Raw genomic sequence first — 8,040 nt, forward strand, 5'->3', positions numbered from 1 at the left:
ATAAATTCTTTTGGACCCCCTTTATAAATTCCTAGGTCTGCCCCTGGTATGCATTAGATGTTATCCAGAACATCTTATGGAATAATTCTCCACTCCAACCTCCATTCTTGCAGCTCATGTACAAATGCTGGCAGCATAGCCTTCTAGTTTCCTTTAGGAAATTTTCATGCAATGCTAAATCAACCCCTACAAAGAAAATTAAGCAAGGGAAGCATGTTACAAATAGAGGGTATTTGGTGAATTAAGTAAAACATGAATGGAAAAGCATAAATTTTTATGACCTTACCCTCATCTTAACACTGATGAATGTCCAATCATCATTGTGTCAACCTTCCTTCTCAAACGAGGCCCTCGGATTTCTCATGAAATACCCCCAACCATGGTCGGCTATTGCGCTGGGCATCCAGCCCAACAGCACAGGGCCCCAACTTTTTTGGGGCCCCAAAATCTGAAAAACAAAATATATACACAACGCAACACATATTTATTCACTGAAATGAAGATAGTTGAGTTGATAGGAGGAAGGAAGGTAAGTTTGTTTGGCAAGGAGGTCAGAGGTTCGACGAACATTACCCTAAAAATGTCTCTCTTTTTAAAATCTAGAGTTTTTAGTTTTTACTCGTAGGTTTATTATTTGTTATTGACTTTACCAAACTTGCTTTGATATTGTTTTGTTAGTATATTTTTTATTTTTTTTAAAATGCAAGCAAATGTTATACTAATAGCACAGGGCCCCTAAAATGTTTAATACGGTCCTTCTACCAACTTTCTTGTCTTTCGGTGTCCAAAATTCCATAAGCCAAGAGAAAAATCTCATTGTTGGCATCAATCGCCGGCCAAAGATGACAGCAAAATCCCCTTAAACTACCCCCTTAGGTGAGCTCCATCAATTCCAACTATGGGCCTACAACTTGTATGAAATTCCCTTACTTTAGCAGGAATATGAAAAAACGCATTGAAAGTCGGTTCTATATTTCCAGAAGAACCAGTCCATGTGATGAATGCATAACTCTCAAGATTAGTCTCCTTTATTATCTACGTATATCTAGGTAATAGTACATATGACTCACTTAAACTTCCATGGATATAGTTCCTTTGCCACTGCCTTCACCTTATAGAACAATCTCTTCTTCACTTGTATCCTAAATCTCTCCTGAGTAAGCTTCCTCAATGTGTCTACTAGTATGTCAAGGTTTGCTTAATTCAGAGTCTGGTAATAGCTTTCTTACTATAACCAAGTAGTATTCACTATTGGGTTTACTTCAAGTCTACCATAAAGTTTGTGCTCCCCAGTCAATGACTTGGTTTCTTATCTCATCTTATCGATCACTCATCCTAAATGCATGAATCTTCCAATCACAAGTCTCTATTGCACAGAAAGTTGTGAATCTCTTGTTGTTGGACTTATCAACATTCAAACCAAACCCTTTTTGTATACGGTAGTCTTTAAGGAAATTTACAACAACCTCTCTATCCACTACAAAAGAACGCGGCACATTGTGACGCTTTTTGGGATAAATTGCGACGGTATAGAGTGTCACTATTTCACATAGCGACGCTTTGGGAGAGGGTCGCTATTTTCATTGCCGCTATTTACCGACGCTTTACAGCGTCACAATTTGCAAAATATCAATGTATTTCCCCGTCGCTGTTTGGGATATAGGGACCCTATAGGGAGTCGCAATATTTAGACTGGATAAAACGTCACTATTTGCACGCTTATACACACATTTCTCCGCCACTATAAACCATATAGAGACGCTTTAGACACCCGAAATATATAGACTCTTATTAGAGTCACTATATGTTTACTTTCGTGCGAGTTCCCCTCATTCTCTCCAAAATAATTTAGACCCTTTGGAGCGTCACAATTTGCATCATATTATTTTTCATATATACATAATAATTTAGACACTTTGGAGCGTCACAATTTGCATCATATTATATATATATATATATATATATATATATATATATATATATATATATATATATATATATATATATATATATATATATATATATATATATATCAATTAATCTAAAATCATGAATTATCTATAAAAATATATATCGACCATAGATAATTAATCATAATCAAATACAAGTATTAACTTACTACGTACGTACACTATCTTAAAGCAATATATATATATATATATATATATATATATATATATATATATATATATATATATATATATATATATATATATATATATAACGTCATGCTATGATTCATATATACTTAGCGATAACGTAGTTAATTTAGAAAAAGTGATAAAAATCATCTATACATTAAATTAATTCGCAAAGTCTAGTCAAACTGAAATAAAAGCGATATTTTAAAACGAAAATAACTTTCTAACTAGCATTATCATTTTTTCTACAAGATAGTCCAAAACTAAATAAAAACTACTTCTTGCCTACGAACAAACTAATTACCAAGTAAACCTATCCTTATGCTAGCTTAGCTTCAAGATAACTTGTTCATCTCTCACTACAAGAAATTGTGGTAGACCCTTTTGCTATGACGCTCTTAAAGAGGGTCATTAAACATTTGGGGCAGCGAAATCTGAGAATGCAAAAATTGACACAAGTAAGGGCCTAAAGAAATATTGACTACAAAAAGAGTCATAATATATACTAAAACAAACACGTTTCCATACGTGTCTTCGCTAGCGCTAGTTTGAAAATTTCAAAGATTAAAATATTTCATGCCCCGCTTTCACACACCCACGATATCCTCAAACCCCTCTTTACTCTTAACCAACTCGCCCTAAACCCTCACTCTATTCTTCACCAAAATCCTAGATCTCCTCAATAGATTAATCTCCTCAACCCAATTCTCTGTCATCCCATAAATGGGGAATCTGGAGAATTTCACAATTCTCACTCTTCGCCGCAATTTCATCCTTAATTATAAGCTTCTTGTGGATATGGATGTCGCTTCGGTATCGTAATTGCAATATCGAAAACTTATTACGAACCCGATCATAGCGTCGTCAATAAAGTCATCAACAGGGAAATCACTCCTCGACGCTAATTTCACCGCTTAATGTAAGTATTTTTATTAATTTTCTATACATAAATTCTTGCATGTTAGATCTGTAAAATCAACTTATGCAATTGAGATTTATGGGAGGTCTTGACGGAATAATTACGGGGTTGGGGATGCCTATTTGGGAACTAGGGACACAATAATACAGCAGATTCAAACCTTTGAATTTTAAGGGGAAACATATTGTTGTTCTTGGAATTGGAGATAAATCTGATTATGATAAATAGAGTAATGATGGGGTTAATAAGTTCAATAAATTTTTAATTAATCGATTTAATCAATAAATAGTGTAATTTGAAGGTTTTTATTACTTGTATATATGATAACTGATTCTATTTAATAACATTATTTTGTTGATTTTGTATTCTTGGATTTTGATTTTGGGACTATTTGATTTTTTAAGAGCGCCTTATAGTAGAATTTATGATTTTTCATACATATATGAATGGAATATTTAGGGATATATGTAAACACACATTATTTCATTCTTGTAAATCGAGTAGTAATATTGCTTAATTGATTAAAAAGTAGAAATTTAATATTGCATATTTAGTTGATGAAGTGTCCCGAGTGCTTAAATTTCTCTCTGCTCCCCTACTCATTAACTTCTACTATCACTTCAAGTGTTATAATCGTCAGTAAATGTATATTCCACTGACTGTGTTAGTGTAGAATTATTTGTATCACATCTCAAAATTATCACTATATATGGTTTTATTACTTGTCTTTAAGTAAGAAAAATAGTTACAAAGAGTAAACAAGTTTGATTTTAAGGACTCAGAAAATGTAGTTTGTGAATTTTTGGCTCCTCTTCGGAATTTGAGGTCTATTTGGTACTTGCATCTCCTCCTCCATTTCGCAGGTGCACGACTCTTTATCTTGTCAATTTTTAGGGAGAAATTTAAGTGAATGTCGTTATTTTTTGGGTGTTATGGAAATTTTTCATTCAATTGTGAATGACTCTAATTTCACATGTTTTTTTTGGGTAATACCGTAGTTCTATCGGGTCCATTTATTATGGAGCCAAATATTCATTCGTTCTTTTAGACTTTAGGATATCTATCTCTATTCTATAAAGGAACAGCTGAGGTCTTTTAGGTAATTTAACTTTTTGTGTCCACCTTGAAAAATACCAAAATACCCTTCTTTTCGATGTTTACAGATGCTTGACTGCTTGCTGAGCCCTCACTTTCGTTTCTAGGGTTAGAGTTCCTCCGCCTCATTAACTCTCGCCTACTTTCTCTCTCCTCCCTCATCTTCGATCTCTCCTCCCATCACTCAATCTCTCATCTCGATCTCTCCTCCCTTCACTCAATATCTCATCTTCGATCTCTCCTCCAATCAATTCCTTTTATTTTTTACTTTTTTTAATCAAATGCCTTTCATTACTTCTCGGCGTTCCTCACCATTGACTCAGAGATTGTTTTGTAAAAAAATTCCGACAAATGTAGGACTTGATGATATTGGGGTTGCAGATTTCGGAATTCCAGGTTTTCGAAACGCATTTGAATCGAAAAATTGATTTCGCTGGTAATCGGGTTATGATTTTCGCTGGTAATTCTTCGATCTAGAAAATTTTGAAATTTTTATTTTTTATTTTAGAAAACAAATGTTTTGGGTTTTGGGAAATTCATCGCCGAAATTCGTTCGGAGATTATGCATTGAAATTCTTGAAGATTGTCATGTTTTCCATTGTTTGGAGGCTCATCGAAATTGAAGGTATGTTTATATCTTTCTTTTCTTGCAATTAGACGTTTTTAGCAAATTTTTTTGGTGAATTCTTTTGTATTTTGATTGCTTGGGTATTTTGAAAATTAGTTGAATTGGTTTGTGATTTGTGAATGTGTGATTTATTGAAATTTCTTTGTTCATATTGACTAATCCCGATTTCTGAAAATTTGCTAATTTTTAGTCTTTGATTTTTCTTCGAGATATTTCTGGAATTTGTTTTTTGCGTTTAATTTTGCTTTTTTTTTTTTTCAACTTTTAGGGTTTAGAAGATAGAAGCATAACCAAAAACCCATCAAAGGTGGTCGCTTCCACCTCTAATGGTTCAATTTGTGGGTTCAAATCGGTTCTCCACCTCCTTCCTTCTTTTCTCCTTGCTGACACTTTCCAGGTTCGTTCTTTTCTTTGTATTGTTTTCTATTTATGATTTTTTTATTGATTTGAACTACTCCTCTTGAATGGCTTTAGAATGTAATCATCTTCCCACTTCTTTTTCTCTCCCCTTTAATTACCAATTAAACTCCCGAATTCACCTTTCTGTTTTTGGGTTTTTGTTAATTGTGAAATTTGCAGCATGAAATCGTCCCTGCTGAGCTAATTGATCGCATTGATTCACTCGGGTAATTCCTCTTCAATTTCCCATTTTCAATTTTTAATGGGAGATTAATAGTTGTGAATATATGTGGTTAAGTAAATAATAACAACACAATTGGTTTAATTTATTTATATAAATGATTGAATATAATTTGTAACCTCTCAAGATATCATAGGAAGAAAATCTCTTCCAAATATAAGCTTTGTATAACTATGATCCTGTGCCTGTCATGTGTGCTTCAACTACATCTGCAAAATAATGTGCTACTCTCTGTACACTATCCCCAGATGGTGTAGCATGTTGCTTAACTTGCATGAATGATTGAATATAAACATAAATATGTGTATTTCCCTAACTTCCTAAATCGCTCTCAAATTCAGGTCATCTGCAAACCTCTGCAAGTAAAAGCAGTGTGTTAGAGGAAGAAAGAGTAGAGAGGAGCAGCAATGGATCGAGTTCGTCAGCCCAGAAGGCCTCCGCCTAGCCGGTCATCGTCCCTTGGAGATGAGGCAGCTTCGCGCTGAAATTGGGGCCGTCTCTAAAGCTGACAGGTAATTTCCTAGCTTTTTCCCAATTTTATTTTAATTTTGTTTGCGGATGGTAGAAAATTCTGGAATTTTCGAAATGATTTTGTTATTTATTTCAATTTTTTTGGTGAATTCTTTGTATTTTGATTGCTTGGGTATTTTGAAAATTAGTTGAATTGGTTTGTTAATGTGTGATTTATTGAAATTTCTTTGTTTCATATTGACTAATCCCAGTTTCTGAAAATTTGTTGATTTTTAGTCTCTGTGTTTAATTTTGCGAATGGTAGAAAATATAAGTTTGAATTTGGTAATTGGGTGTAGCTCAGCTGTTTTCGAGATGGGTAACAGTTGAACATCTACTAATTGAGAATGCAAATCTGTTTTAATTGTTGGTCTCCCTAATGTTGGCCATCCACTCTTTTCAGTGTTGTTGTAAACAAGTTTTTCTCCTTCATTGACTCTCAGATCTGTAGTTCTGTGGTTTGGTTCTGTCTGCAAGGTGTTTGATCAAATGACAACATTGCGAAATGCCTCAAAATTTGTTTGTTTTTTGAATTTCTGAGATTAAATTTTTTATTCATTACCTTAACGATCGTGGGTAGCTGTTGATTGTTATTATTTGGGGTTGGTCTTTATTGGCTACGGTAGCTTCAGGCTGTTTCGCCTGCCTTGAGTTTAGACTTGGACTATGTTGGTAGATTTCTGTTTCGGTGTCTCATAGCTGGGAAAATAAGATATTTTGGGTTTAATTAGGTTGAATTAGGTTGAATTTGGATTACTAATAAATTCTGTCAGAACTGATTAGTTAAAATGCAAGTGCTACTTTTGTAATTGGAAGTCAACAATTTTTCAATGCCCGGGATGTTATTGTATTTTTGTGTTTTGTGATGATTTGAATGAAAAACAATTGGATTTTGATTATGCGCATTACATGCTGACAGGAAGTGCAAAGTAATTCTACTATGCATATATCCTGTGATGATAGCTATTTTGGTATAATTAAAAAGAAAAATGTCGGCAACTACAAATTAAGTTTTATAGGGAAAACTAGAGTTTTAAGACACCAAAGTTATTTATTACTAGGTCTATTTGACTGTCAGCAAGGTAAATAGACACCAAACTATGTCTATTTGAATGTCAGTAAGGTAAACAGAGTTTGCCTATATTACAAGTCTAATCATTGTTTTAATTTGTAGTCATATATCCTGTGATGATAGCTATTTTGGTATAATTAAGACAAAAATGTCATATCTCTATGGTTGTGTGTGGACTTGACACTTTGATGCTATCCAATGTGGTTGGTACTTGGTACCATATATATGAGGTTGACCATTTGTGACTATTCTGATGAGATGATATCCCACTTTAGTTTTCAGTAGGACATATTGTTCCGATCATGAACATTGTGTGAGGCGGACTTACACAAGATCGTAAAAAGTACTGAGTACTTAAGTTAACTATCTTATAATCTGAACTAAACTGAGTTTGTGATGTGAAAATGTTAAATATACGATATAATGTTAAAACTGAGTTTGGCTCCCTGTCCTTATTCTGCCCTTGATGCATAATCTATCGTTGAAATGGTTGCTACTGATTCTGTTGAAGTGAAGAGTCTGCTTGAGGGAGATCAGGTATCACGTATCAGTTGTAGGTTGTGCATTCTCTCGGCTTCATTTGTCTTTGTTTTTTTGGTTCCCACCTTCACTATCTTCCCTCATAATTTGATTACAATCAATTAATTACCATCAACCCCAACCCCCTTCCCCAATATCTTTCATAAAATCCGTGATGCATTGATGATCTTGCAAATTTGATGTATAATTTCATTCTCATTTTTTCCTGGGTATGGGCAATGCAGAATGCTGACAGTTTTGATCCGGCGCATTCTGATAGAAGTATTGAGCTTGAGCTGGGAAGAGATATTCAATGCCAACAGCGAAAATGTGATCCCTTTTCATCCTGATGGCTGGATGAAGTTGTTTGATTTCTGTCTGGATGTAGTGTTGTTTAAAATGAATAATCTGTCTGCATTTTTAGTTGACCTTTTTAGCATTTTATGTTGAAATTGAATTTGGGTATGTTTGTTTTTGTGTTTTGAGAAATTAAGTTACTTTTTTATAACATGAAAA

The 8,040-nt window shown here is 33.8% G+C and overlaps 1 long non-coding RNA gene across 3 annotated transcripts; it reads left to right on the forward strand.

Moving 5' to 3' along the window:
- Nucleotides 1-2,689: 2,689 nt before the first annotated feature.
- On the forward strand, nt 2,690-8,040 carry LOC110792349 (uncharacterized). 3 transcript variants are annotated; one of them, XR_002534371.2, is made up of 5 exons: nt 2,690-4,780; nt 5,052-5,180; nt 5,363-5,409; nt 5,765-5,935; nt 7,770-8,040. It is a non-coding gene; the product is annotated as an uncharacterized lncRNA (long non-coding RNA). The 3 variants fall into 3 exon arrangements; XR_002534370.2 differs by having other exon boundaries at nt 2,691-3,060; XR_008924165.1 differs by having other exon boundaries at nt 2,694-5,180.

Source organism: Spinacia oleracea, chromosome 6 (assembly GCF_020520425.1).
Source record: "Spinacia oleracea cultivar Varoflay chromosome 6, BTI_SOV_V1, whole genome shotgun sequence".
Taxonomy (NCBI): Eukaryota; Viridiplantae; Streptophyta; class Magnoliopsida; order Caryophyllales; family Amaranthaceae; genus Spinacia; species Spinacia oleracea.